Source organism: Python bivittatus, unplaced genomic scaffold (assembly GCF_059951505.1).
Source record: "Python bivittatus isolate LINGU-HERP-01145 unplaced genomic scaffold, Pbiv_v1 ctg000590_np1212, whole genome shotgun sequence".
Classification (NCBI taxonomy): Eukaryota; Metazoa; Chordata; class Lepidosauria; order Squamata; family Pythonidae; genus Python; species Python bivittatus.
In genome coordinates this window covers 18,233,756-18,246,584 of record NW_028277086.1, presented here as the reverse complement: position 1 = coordinate 18,246,584, position 12,829 = coordinate 18,233,756, and positions in this window count along the sequence as shown.

Genomic DNA, 12,829 nt, shown 5'->3' with positions numbered 1-12,829 from the left:
CAGTATGCTGGTTTTTCATAGGACAGTCTTTTAGAAGATGTTTGGTAGACTGACAACGAAAGCATTTCCTCACCATGCACGCAGTCTCTGTGCCAATAGAAGAGCGCTGCTTTACGTTATCAAGCCTCTTCTTTGATGGTAATTGTAAATCCCTTGAACTCTAAATTTGTTGCAATCTGTTTGTCAGATAATCAACAGTAAGATCTGCTGGCGGTAAAACACTCACAGTTTCTACAAGCATATCAAACGAATCATCCAGACTTGAAAGTATTATACATGCTTTTTGATTCTCGGGAAGCTGCATATTCCGATCTGCCAATTCAGCAAACAAAGTTTTCATCTTGTTCAGATGCTCAATCACATTAGCACCTTGCTCCAATTTAAGGTTATACAACTGCTTTGACAAACTTACGATGGCAGCTGAAGTCTGTCTTGCATAGATTTCACGCAATGCCACCCAGCATCCATTAGCAGTCTCCAAATTACGAACATGCACTAGTTCTGAAGACTCAAGTCCCAATATAAGATTACCATATGCACGGTCAAGCAAAACTCTCTCAGCATCAGTAGGAGCTGCTGGCGCAGGATTGTTTACAACTTGCCAGAGCCCTTCTTTCATGAAGAAAGATTTCATCTTTATACTCCATGTCTGATAGTTCTTTGAATTCAATCTTTCAAACGGAAGACTCACCGTTGTCGTTGCCATGTTTTATTCTTTATAACAGGCACTTGACACAGAAAGAATCCAAACTTCAAATGAAACGTTGACCAGATGCTCACAAGCAGGGTGATAAATCCATAAATCTCCCGTCACTTAGGAATTTCAGTCCTGGCTTCCAGCACCGGCATCCACGGCAAAACAAGCCTGGAATTTCACACCTGGGCTAGCACACGCCTGGGACCACAGTCCTGGGACGAGCACTCCTGGAACCATAATGCTGGGACAACACTCCATACCTGGGCTGGCACAGCACCACTGGCCATAACCTGGGCCCATAACCTGTCAGGCAGAGTGATAATCACAAACACTCCTGTTTGTGCAGAGCGCAGCAAAAACTCCAGGAAAATATTAGCCATGACAGCAAACACAATGCAATGTCCATTTCTTGTTTCCCAAAGAAATCCAGTCAGAAAATATATACTAACTGGTGTTTATTGATAAAAATGCAAAATTCCATAAAATGCAAATATCATACAAGATATAAAGAAAAACACATCTTCTCATTTAATGTAGCATCCAAGACTTATTAGCAACACAAGCTTAACAAAATCTCTAGCTACAAACTCTTAGAGAAGAGGTACGCTACTTGGTACTTTGTTACAACTACGTAGCCCATAAAACCTACATAGTGGCTAACACTAAAACAACTACCAACTACTCAGAGAGGCTGAACATTTTCCTCCCCTTGTATTATAGCTCTATGCCACCCCCACTGGGTAACTAGCATACACACGCCAATAGGTGGCAGTAAATAGCACAATACACAACACACAATAACAGGTGTTTTTCACATGATCTCTGTAATCAAAATATTGTTATTGTTGTAAAGATAACGGGATGAATCCTTTCCCATGAGAATGAAAATCCTGACAGATTCTTGAGTAGAGGGAGGCAGGTCTAGGGCATCCAAGACTGGCAGCTGTGGAATCTGCTGTAAGATGTGGATGGCCTATTGAGTAGGTTGGAAAAGTGTTCAGCCCAGTAGTTCTTCAGTCCTTCCCGGTCTTTGATCAGGCTCGACCCATCAGATGACAGCAGGGAGAAGCATCCTGATTTAGAAGAACTATAAACTGACTTTATGGAACCAAATAACTCTCTGATGACATGCATATCTGCATAATGTTCCACCTGCTCAGCTTTTTTCTGCCACCACTCATCCTGCATTTCTTGCAGTTTTGTCTGTACTTTGGACCATAGGTGCTTAAACTTGTCTTTCTTTGAGACAGATGATGGATCTGCCAGTCAGCATAGGCCTTGTTCTTGACATGGAGGGCTGCTAAAATGTTCTTGTGGTTTTCATCAAACCAGTCTTGATGCTCCCGGGTTTTCAGTCTGAGTATAATTGTTGCAGTCTGTGTGATGACATCTTTAAACTGCATCCACTTTTCAGAACAGGATCCTACAATCGGTAAATTACTGGACAGTTTTTCATTAAGTACATCCTGGAAATGTTGGACTTGGCCTGGGTCTTGCAGTCTGCCAATGTTGAATGACTTTCTAACAGCCCTTGGTTGCTTACAATGTAAAGGGGCTATGTGCAGGTTGAGGACTGACCAGACCAGCCTGTGATCTGTCCAGCACTCAGCACCTCTCATGGCTTGAGTGATGTCTTTAAGGTGATATCTTTAAGGTCACACTGATGTACTATGACATAGTCAAGTAGATGCCTGTGTTTGGACCTGAGATGTATCCGGGTAGTTTTGTACTTGTTTGCAAGTCTGAATATTGTGTTAGTGATGCACAGGTTGTGCTCAGTACATTTGCTCAGAAGCAGCAGGCCACTGCTATTTGGTTTTCCCACCCCATGTCTCCCAAGGACTCCATCCCAGTTGTCGCTGTCTGTCCCCACCCTAGTGTTGAAGTTGTCCAGAATGACGAATTTGTCACTGGCGGGGATTGTTCAAATAATCTGGGCAGGTCCTTGTAGAAACCTTCCTTGTCTTTGTTTGGACACAAGAGAGTTGGTGCATAGGTACTGACAATATTGATATACTGGGGCTTGCTGGGAGGAAAGTGGAACTTTGTAATGTGTTCATTTATTTCAGTGGGTAGAGTAGAGATATTCTTCAGCAGAGCAATTTTGATTGCAAAACCTACTCCGTGAGTCCTGTTCTCAATCTGTGGGTTCCTTTTCCAGAAGAACGTATATCCACATGCTGCTTCCTGTAATGAACCCTCTCTGCCAGTCTGGTCTCACTGAGTGCAGCAATGTCAATGCTATAATGGCAAACTTCAGATGCTATGAGCACTGTTCGTCTTTCAGGCCTTGACACCTTGTCTCTATCCAACAAGGTGAGGATGTTTCAGGCTCCGAAAATAAGTTTTCTTTGATTTGTTTTTCTTGATGCTCTATTGCTAAGGAGTTGCAGTTAGCTAGCCAGACTTCTAGTTATTTCAAGCTTCCTTCATTTTCACAGTAGAATTTTAAATAGGTGAAACTTATTGCTATTGTTAAACAATTAGGAGTCACAAATCCTGTCTGATCCAAAGATACAGACTTATTCTGGTCCAAATTCATAGCACACAGGACTTTGAGTACTGCATCTACATTTATGTGGGGACTGCACAAATTGTGACCTGTCATGTAAATTCAGACCACTGACTGTAAATTTACAAGATGTATTACAAGAAGGATGGACTCAGTTACAGTGGCGATGGGTGCACCATTGGAAGAACCAGGTTAAGGACAGATTGTCATGGATTAAATCTATGATTGTTAAGAACCAATACTGTCTTGATGTCACACAATCAGTCAAATTTACAACCCACAAATATTAATTTGGGAGAGTCCAGCCAAATACCCATTAATTTGTAATTATAGTGAATGCTTCTCTTTCACTGCATTCACCTAAGTATAAAGGTGTGATTGCACTGCAACAGTGTGAAATTAACCCATATGTACCTCCAAGTCCAATGGCATATCAGTAGTATATCTGTGCACATGCAGGTAGTCCCTGCCTCATTTAACAACCGTTCAGTTACAACACTGATGAAAAAGTAACTTTACGATCAATCTTTGCATTTACTACCTTCACAAGTCTGTAAAGCAAAGGAAAACTGAAGTAAGATTGTAAAATTGTGATGTTTCACTTAGTGACCACTTTGCTTAACGACTGAGTTGCTGGTCCCAATTGTGGCCGCTAAACAAGGGCTACCTGCATGCAAGGCAATATCCACACAGCATAAAAGTTGAAAGTTTGGTCTTCTGTTAAAAAGTAACTTCAAGCAAGAGAAAAGGGAGAGAAAGGGAGAGAAAAATGATGTAGCAGGAAGTCTGTATCAAAAAGAAGGGTGCCATCTGCTGTACAGATCTTTTATATACAGCATCAAACCTGCACTATTCAAGTGGTACCTAAAAACAAAATGGGTAATGTTTAAAACTAAACTAAAAGCAATCTAGGTTTAAAAATCATGGGTTGTTTTAATGGAGCCCTCCAGATGTTTTGCGCTTCCAACTTACAGCAGCTAAGTTGTCTGCTTGTGTTGTATACCTATTGCCTTATTTGTATATTTCTATAAGAGAGCAGAAATGGCACTGATGAAGTGTGAGAAAATGGATAAGAAATTAAGAGGCCTTTGGCAATTAACCAGCATAGAAATTTTATCTGTTTACATTTCTATTCCTCTGTCAGAGAAAGGGTAGGGAGAGGAACCAATCCAGACACACATGGAACTGAGATGTTAATCAAAGTGATGTTTATTGCTATTTACAAAGCATTGCAATAAAGACCTGGTGCAGTTTGTGTGCATATACAATGTCCTGTTTCTAAGTGAGAAGCATAAGCTTGACGTAACCAAAAAAATCCTACATGTATTTATCAAGCTTCTTTCTGAAAGTTTCTTCAGTGCCAAACATAACCAACTTTTGCCTCCTTTCTCTCATGGTTGCTTACCTAACTGCAGGCTTTGGAATGCTAATTCTCTCCTTTAGTAAAGCGTTCCTCAACCTCAGCAACTTTAAGATGGGTGGGCTTCAACTCCCAGAATTCCCCAGCCAGCCATGTTGGATGGGGAATTCTGAGAGTTGTAGTCCACCCATCTTCAAGTTGCTAAGGTTGTGGAACCCTGCCCTATAAGACCTTGAAAGAATACCTCCTCTCCACTGTTTCCCCACACTGGCTCTTATCTTCTTTGTCTCCAAAAAGCCTATCTGCCAGGTTGCAGGTGGATCTAGGAGTTAGGGTCTTCTTCTCTAGTTACATTTGATCCACCTGATCTCAGGAGAAGCTATTGTTGGTCCCTACATCCATGAAGTAAAGGGACAGGTCTCAAAAGCACTGTCTTTCAGTGGATGTGCCTATGTTATGAAAAAGCTTCACCCTGGAGATTTAATTGACCTTCATATTGTTAATCTTCCATAAGCTTTTAAAAACAACTTCATTTTAGAGAAAGTTTGAGGATTCAGATGGTATTTCTGGCTTATGTTGTGGATGGGGCTTTGTTGTCATTCCATTTTTATCATTAATCATGTTTAATCCTGTACTCTGGATGTCCAGAGGACAGTAACCAAGATGATAAGGGGCATTGGATATGTTTAGCCTGGAAAGGACAAGAGTATGGGAAGACAGGATACTCATCTTCAAATATCTGAAGAGCTGTCATGTATGAGATGGAGCAGAATTATTCAGAGTTGTTCCAGAAGTCATTGCAAGAAACAGTGGATTTAAATTACAGTGGTACCTCGGGATACGAACCTAATCCGTTCCGTGACTCTGGGCGTATCCCGAGTTGGTCGTAACCCGAAGGAAATTTCCCCATAGGGTTCAATGTAAATCCGGTTAATCCGTTTCGCCCTCCAAATTTGGTCACACCCCGAAGCAAATTTTCCCATAAGATTCAATGTAATTACTGTTAATCCGTTCTGGCGTCCGCGGACCACGCGTCAGGGGCGTGAAAACGGCCGGGCGCAGCGCGGCGCGGCGTGAAAACGGCCGGGTGCAGCGCGGTGCGGCGTGAAAACGGCCGGGCGTGGTGCGGTGTGGCGCGAAAACGGCTGGGTGTGGCGTGGCGCAGCGCAAAAATGGCCGGGCGCCGTGCGGCGCGGTGCAAAAATGGCCACAGACCACGTGTCAGGGGCGGAAAAATGGCCACGGACCACGTGTCAGGGGCGGAAAAATGGCCATACCCCGAGGCGGAGTTTGCACATCGAGGTAAATTTTTGCGGCCGGAGCTGGTTGTAACCCGAAAAGTTCGTTAGTAGAGGCGTTCGTATCCCAAGGTACCACTGTACAAGATTGTAGTACAGAGGGAGAGTCCAGCTTGAAAGAACCAGATTCTCCTGCTGCCTAAACAGGAATGGTTGTGGAAGACAATGTCCAGAAATAGGAAGGAAGGGGGCATGCCAGCAGGGGCTTAAAGATGTGCTGGGCTCATCCCACCCCTTCAGGTCATGTCCTTGATGGAAAGCTTTGCAAAGCATGCTAGATTGTATCCATGGCCAAACCTGTGTTGGGATAAAAGAGGGGAAAAAAACACCTATTTTAACACTAGCCCAGCTAAGGACAATTTATGGTAGCCTCCCTCAGGGGTGGGAGATCAGATGTAGGCAAAATGCAGGAGAAAAAAAGAGGTAGCTTGTGCATACTTATGCTATAGTTAGATACAAGCAAGGAAAGCTTCCATGCCTCCTTTAAGCCCTCTTGTCTTCCAATAAAACTTGCCCTAAAAAACCAAAACATATTAAATATCATCTGCAGAGACCAATTTGGGTTTGGAACTTGAACAATAACTGATAAGTGAGTGGGGGTTTTGCCTTATTTGTCATCAATCACAAGGCTGTTTTAATTCCTTTGTATATTTGCAACCACCTTCTTAATGGTATCTTTCTCTAATAATATGTTCCTAACATTTTCAGCTAATGTCTTAATTTGTGGCTGTTGTTCACCTCCTACATCAGTGGAATTCCTATGCTGCTTGAGCGTTTACATTATCATTTCTTTAATTATAGCTTAATTCCCTCTTGCCTTTATAAGCAGAAAATTCTATGCAGAGATAGCTATGATAGTTCTTTGCTGCCAGAAATGAGAAATTTACCTTGAACGTTGATTTATCATACTGCATTCTTTGATGGATAGCATAATTTAATTATGATTCATTTTAGGTCACCCTGAAATGAGGTCAGATTTACTAAAATAGAAGAAAATAATATTGTATTATTTTTCTCTTCCTACTGCCACAGACAATGGGAACTACATCATATTTATCAGATTAGGTTCAGTTGGAGAAGAAAGGGGGAATAAATGGAAATAAATAATTTGGTGTTTTCATATGTTTATTTCAAAATGCTGTGTTGCTCTGTCGTAGCACAGCAGGTTTGGGTCACAGGTACTTTTGGATTCAGAAGCCGTGACCCCACCCAGAACATGCAGTAGTTAAGTCTGCATTGAAGTTCCATCTTGTGAGAACTTGACTAGTTTATGTAGGCTCTAAACCATCATTAGCCACATTCCCTTTTGAAAGTCTCATCTGTCTGGAATTTGCCAAGGACAAGTTCATCTTATTTTGTGCTTGGATTGCTTTGTCTAGTTCTTCCAAAAATTAGACCATCAAAGTTAAGGAGTATTTGTTTATGTCAGATGGTGATGAGACCATTTCAAAAATTAAGAAACATCTGTTTCCCAAGGTTTTTAGATTGATGATGGGAAATATCATCCTATTCTATGCAGATGTCCCACCAGAGACAAGGCAAATCAAAGTATAACCCTTTTGTGACTAAAATAAAATAAGTTTGCTTAATTCTGTATTACATATTCAAGCATTATATGGGAATATAGAATTCTATTTACCATGCACTAAGAGAAGGAGGTACACACCACTATCTAATTCCTCCTTGCCAATCTTCCTGTAAAACCACCAGCACTACAAATTTATTGGTTGAAAAGTTCCATAATAGGTTAAAAAAATGAGCACAAATTTTGAAAAAAAGAATATGAATTACTAAATTAGCATTGTATGATGGTACTGTATGGATTAAACAATGGAAATTGTGAAAGCTGAATATTGATATCGCTCAGGCACAAAAGCTGACAGGATAATAGCACCTACTTCCTAAAATTCTTTAGTCTGGGATTGTTCTGGCTTCTTGGATACTGTACAATCCTGTACACATTTAGATGCTCAATGGGTTGTGGGGATCATTAGAAATTGAATCTGTTTTAGAAGGTCAGTATTTTGGTGTTATGCATTTCTAAAAAATGAATAAAGCTACATCTGTTTATTTATGGAATGTTTCTGAAAATGTGCCTACTATTCACAGTTTTTGACATAAATTTATCTGAGATAACCTTCTTGAACATACATTTTCCCAGTGTCATCCTTTATTATATAAAGTTCACCCATGCAGACTTTGTAAAACACCAATTTCCTACATAAGAATAAGTTGATTATTATTTTGGTGTACAACTTTCAGAGACTTTTTTTGGGGGGGAATGCTTCTTTCATAAAACAAACATGGGTTTGATTGATGAAAGATGAACATTAGCAGATTCCATTTCATTCCATATTGTAATCTCTGGAACAATCCAATCTATTTTAGTGGATCTCACAAATCCACTCCCACTGAAACCAGAGACAAATGTCTTTGCATCTCTTAACTTCCATTTTATTCCCAGAAGATATAATTATGCATAAAATTGTAGTCCTTATCTCAATATTATTCAGTGCTCTTGTGCCAGAAGCTAATCAAGCTTTTGACCTAGTTTCAAAAGTCTTAGCATATGATTATCCTGGCAAGGATTATTTCTTTGCTTCCCAGTGAAGGAGGGAGGAGAAAGAAGGGAGTATATGTGTAAACCTGCCTGCATTGTCTGAGTTTCCAAAACACACTGAACTACAAAGATGCTACATTTTTTCTAATGTTTTGTGAACCTACCCTGTGTGGTTAATTTATGGTTCATTGTGTTATGCAATCTCAGAACTTCAGATTTCTTGACCAAATAAGGGTTAGATTAAGTGTATGTATGAACTCAGTCTTTGACTCTAGATTCATCTCTTCTACTTCTGTTAGATGAAGGTCTAACAGATATACATTAAAGGAATATAGTTCTCAATACAAAGAAAGTATCCATGCCCAGCCTAGAACTCAAAAGAGCTTTACTAGGTAACTCAATGTTGGAAGTTGATCTGGTCTTGTGTTTAGTCATGGCAGTGGTTTGAGTCAAGGGAACAAGCCACTGCTAAGGATACAACAGACTAAAATATGGAACACCTTATTGCTTAAGCCCACTGAAGATGTCTCTATGGCTTTTCCTGTGCAGAAGCCCCAATAGTTACAGTGAAATCAGAATCTCACTGGTTGGAAGAGCTTTCAGTTACCATTCTGATAGGTCACCTCATGGGGTGGGCTCTCTCTCTATCACACACATCCCTGAAGTTTCCCTAGCAGCACCTGAGAGGTTTGCCTGGTAGAGTTCTGGAGTTTTGTAACCCTTATGTTTGCCGGTAGACTGTAAGCAGAGACTTATTGTTATAGAGCTATGGGGATATAGTCACCAACCATAGGAACTATTACAGTTTTTGACTTTACCTAATGATGTTTCCAATACATTCAAGCAGCACAGTGTCCTCCTTCACATGACATACTGAAGCATAAATTAGCCAAATGTATTTTAGATTAGCAATGATGTGCAAATCTAGTCAGTGTGATTATTTCTGGTTCAGTGTGATATGCAAGGTCAGAAATATAGGTTGAATAAACCATGATGTCAACCCTACAAGGTAGACCAGATCAGGAAACCAATTCCACAGGAAGACCATCTCAATACTTTAAGCGATAGTAACAGAATCTTTCAAGTCTGCTTGGGTTTCATCTTTGCTCCCTCTTATAATCCATTGAGCTAGGGAAGAGCCACCTTGAATCTCTTCCTAACACTATCTCTTTTCCCAGGCCTAAAAACTGCTTCTACCCTTGCCTTTTCTGTAATGGTTTCTGAATATTCCCTTCAAGGCCATCTCTGTGGCTCTCTAAACATAGAAGATGCATTACTGAAATGCAGTCATTGTCAAGAAAAATAAATTATTTTAAAGCAAATGTTGACATTTTGCAAAAATGCCACAAGGTGTCAGCAGCTACATTCAAAGCATTCAGTATTTAGGGAATTTTAAAAGGACTCATTCACTTGGTTTTGCTTTTAAATATGGTGTGTTTTCTGTATGAAAAGTGTTCAGGAAGCCCAAACTGGTTGAAACCATTTTCTTCTGAGAAAACACAGTGAATTATCTTTACAACAGCATATTCTGTGGGGGGTTTTCCTCTGAATTTTTTGAGGCAGGGTTCTTTAACCTTAGCAACTTTAAGATGGGTGGGCTTCAACTCCCAGAATTCCCCAGCCAACATGGCTGGCTGGGGAATTCTGGGAGTTGAAGTCCACCCATCTTAAAGTTGCTGAGGTTGAGGAACCCTGTGTTAAGGAACCCAACATACCCATATACTTGCTCACATCCTAAATACAGCAATGTCCAAAATATGTGACTAGACACTTTGATACACTCCTACTATGCACTGAGAAATATATTACAAATGTGAATGTAACTGGAAATGAAGCATCTAACAAATGAGTCTTTCTGTGGCCTCTCTGAATGATTTAGAGTTCCAGCTTTCCTTCTGTCTTTCCACCAGCAGTCACTGAAAAATGGGGCTGCCAGCTGCTACTCTGAGTGATTCAGTGTTGCATCTTTTCTTCTGTCTTCCCACCAGCCTTACTAAAGTTAGTTTATTTATAAAGATGATCTCTGCAGAATTTCAGCATGAAAAGGGCAGCCTGTCAGGCTTGTCTGACCTCATGAATGAGTTTTACTGGATATCTGCCAAGAGTCCTGGTCATCAGAAGAGCCACTGACCCAAAATAGCGGCTACAACTACTTTATTCTAGTGCTGGACAGCTTCCATTTTTTCCTGTGGAGCTCATGTTGAAGCAGCTGGAAGGGCCATATCAACTATCCTCCAATTCTCCTAGAGCTGACACAAAGTTCTTCCTCTCAACCACTATAATGGGTTGTGAGAATAACCTTGGGAGACTGGAGGAAGAGCCGCAGCCTAGATAATGGTCTGATAAATGAAATCTGGGTCCAAAGGAGGTTGGAGAAAGCATCTCAGAGGGAGCCTTCTTACTTATCTGGGAAGCAAAAGCAGGGGAGGAGGGAAGTGCTTTCAAACTTGCAAAATTCTGTTATTTATTTTATTTATTTATTTGTTACTGCCCGTCTCACTCCAGAGCGACTCTGGGTGGTAACAAATTTGAAATATAAATAAATGACATCATTTTGCTCGTTTGAAAGCATGTCCCTCCTCCCCTGGCATATTATGGTAACCTTACAGTAAAGGCAGTATTAGTGTTCATGGTTTTGGTTTTCTGTATGGACTATCTTGAAGGCTGACAACCACCTTAATGTGCATTTGTCCTGTCCTTGAGTCAGCAGAAAGTAATAAAAACAATACTGTAGAAAACAAGGTCATACAAATTCCCTTGTTTGCAAAAGCAGCAGAAAACCTTTAACAAACTAATTACATTAAAATGTAATTTTAGTGGCTGCAGACTTGAGCAGGCCAGACGTGGTAAGAAACAGAAGAAAGATGCTGACAAGCAATGTCAGCAACAGTGGGGCTGCTGGGGCTTATGGGTCTAGACATTTGGCCCCCAGTGCTAGCTCCAGCAGATGACTTCTGCACTTTGCACTTGATTGCTCTTTCCTTTTAACCAAAAATGTTCCTTTTCAACAATACTTTCAACAGACACAGTTTGTCAGTTCTCTTTACTTCTCAAACGTATAATCCACTCAGCAATATCCCCCCCCCCCAAAATATCCCTTTATATATAAAAAAAAGCTGTTGGTGGCAAGTAACATCCTAGATAATATACAATATGGATAATCTCCTTCAGAGTAAGTGGAAGTTGGCCTGCTCTGGATCAAGACTACTGTATATGTGGGGAGGGTTGAAGGCATACGCTGTATCTTTCCCCCCAAAATGCCCATAACTCACATACACACAAATTATTTTTGTGCCCATGGGTTATTCTTTAACTGGGCACTATATATATATGATCTGGGAGGGATCTCTGCTAGGTATGGCACGCTGGGGCTACTATATCATTCTTTTTAGTCTGCATCTAGCGGCCGTCTACTCTCTGTTGCATTATCTTTGTTTTCCTCCAAAGCCATCAGTAGACATTTTAGAGTTAGCATTTTGAATGGAAGCCAACATAGACTTCTGCTCATGCAAAGAAACTATTGTACTGTCAAGGTGTCAGACGGATGATTTGATGGCTGACTTTTATAACACTTTTTAAAAAAAAGAAAACTGAAGTATAAAAATAAATTGACAGTTGGGCTGCTCCCTTTTCAACTCAATCATTACTCTACAGAAGAATGGCTTCATCAGCAGGAGTCCCTATACTTAAACTAGCTTCCTTCCCCAGAGCTATGCCAAGTAATTGAGCAACTTTCCAATTTTCCAACAGGCCACATTTCCAAAGCAACATCCCATGATAATGATTGCCTAGTCAAGTCATCTGAGCTAGACCGAAGTTTTCTTAAAAGTTATTGCTTGGAATTGCTGGGTGGACAGACATGTTACATGGCCCAGGATAATACTGGAGCCAAAAATAGTCCATGTAATTTCATTTTTATTTGAAAATAATGGGATTGTGTTCGTTTCCTTGCTTTTTTTCCTTCTAATACAAGTTGCCTTATATCATATTACAGTATTTGTCTGTCTAGACTAATATTGTCTACTTTTATGGGCTGCTTATTCTAAAAAAAAATTATGAGAATAAATCTGCCAGGAATTCAACCTGAGTTCTTCTGAATGATGCTAGGTATTTTCTCTCCCACTATGGCATTAGGTTATACCAGTGTTTCTCAACCTTGGCCATTTTAAGACCTGAGGACTTCAATTCCCAGAATTCTCCAGCCAGCAAGGCTGGCTGGAGAATTCTGAGAGTTAAAGTCCATAGATCTTAAAGTGGCCAAGGTTGAGAAACACTGGGTTATATTCTTTCAAAGAAGCCTACTTTTCACCCTGCTTCTCAAATGATTGCATAGATGAGCCCATCCAACCATCTCTGTCCACCTCTGGACTATGGAACAGTATTTCTTCTTACCTGGGCACAG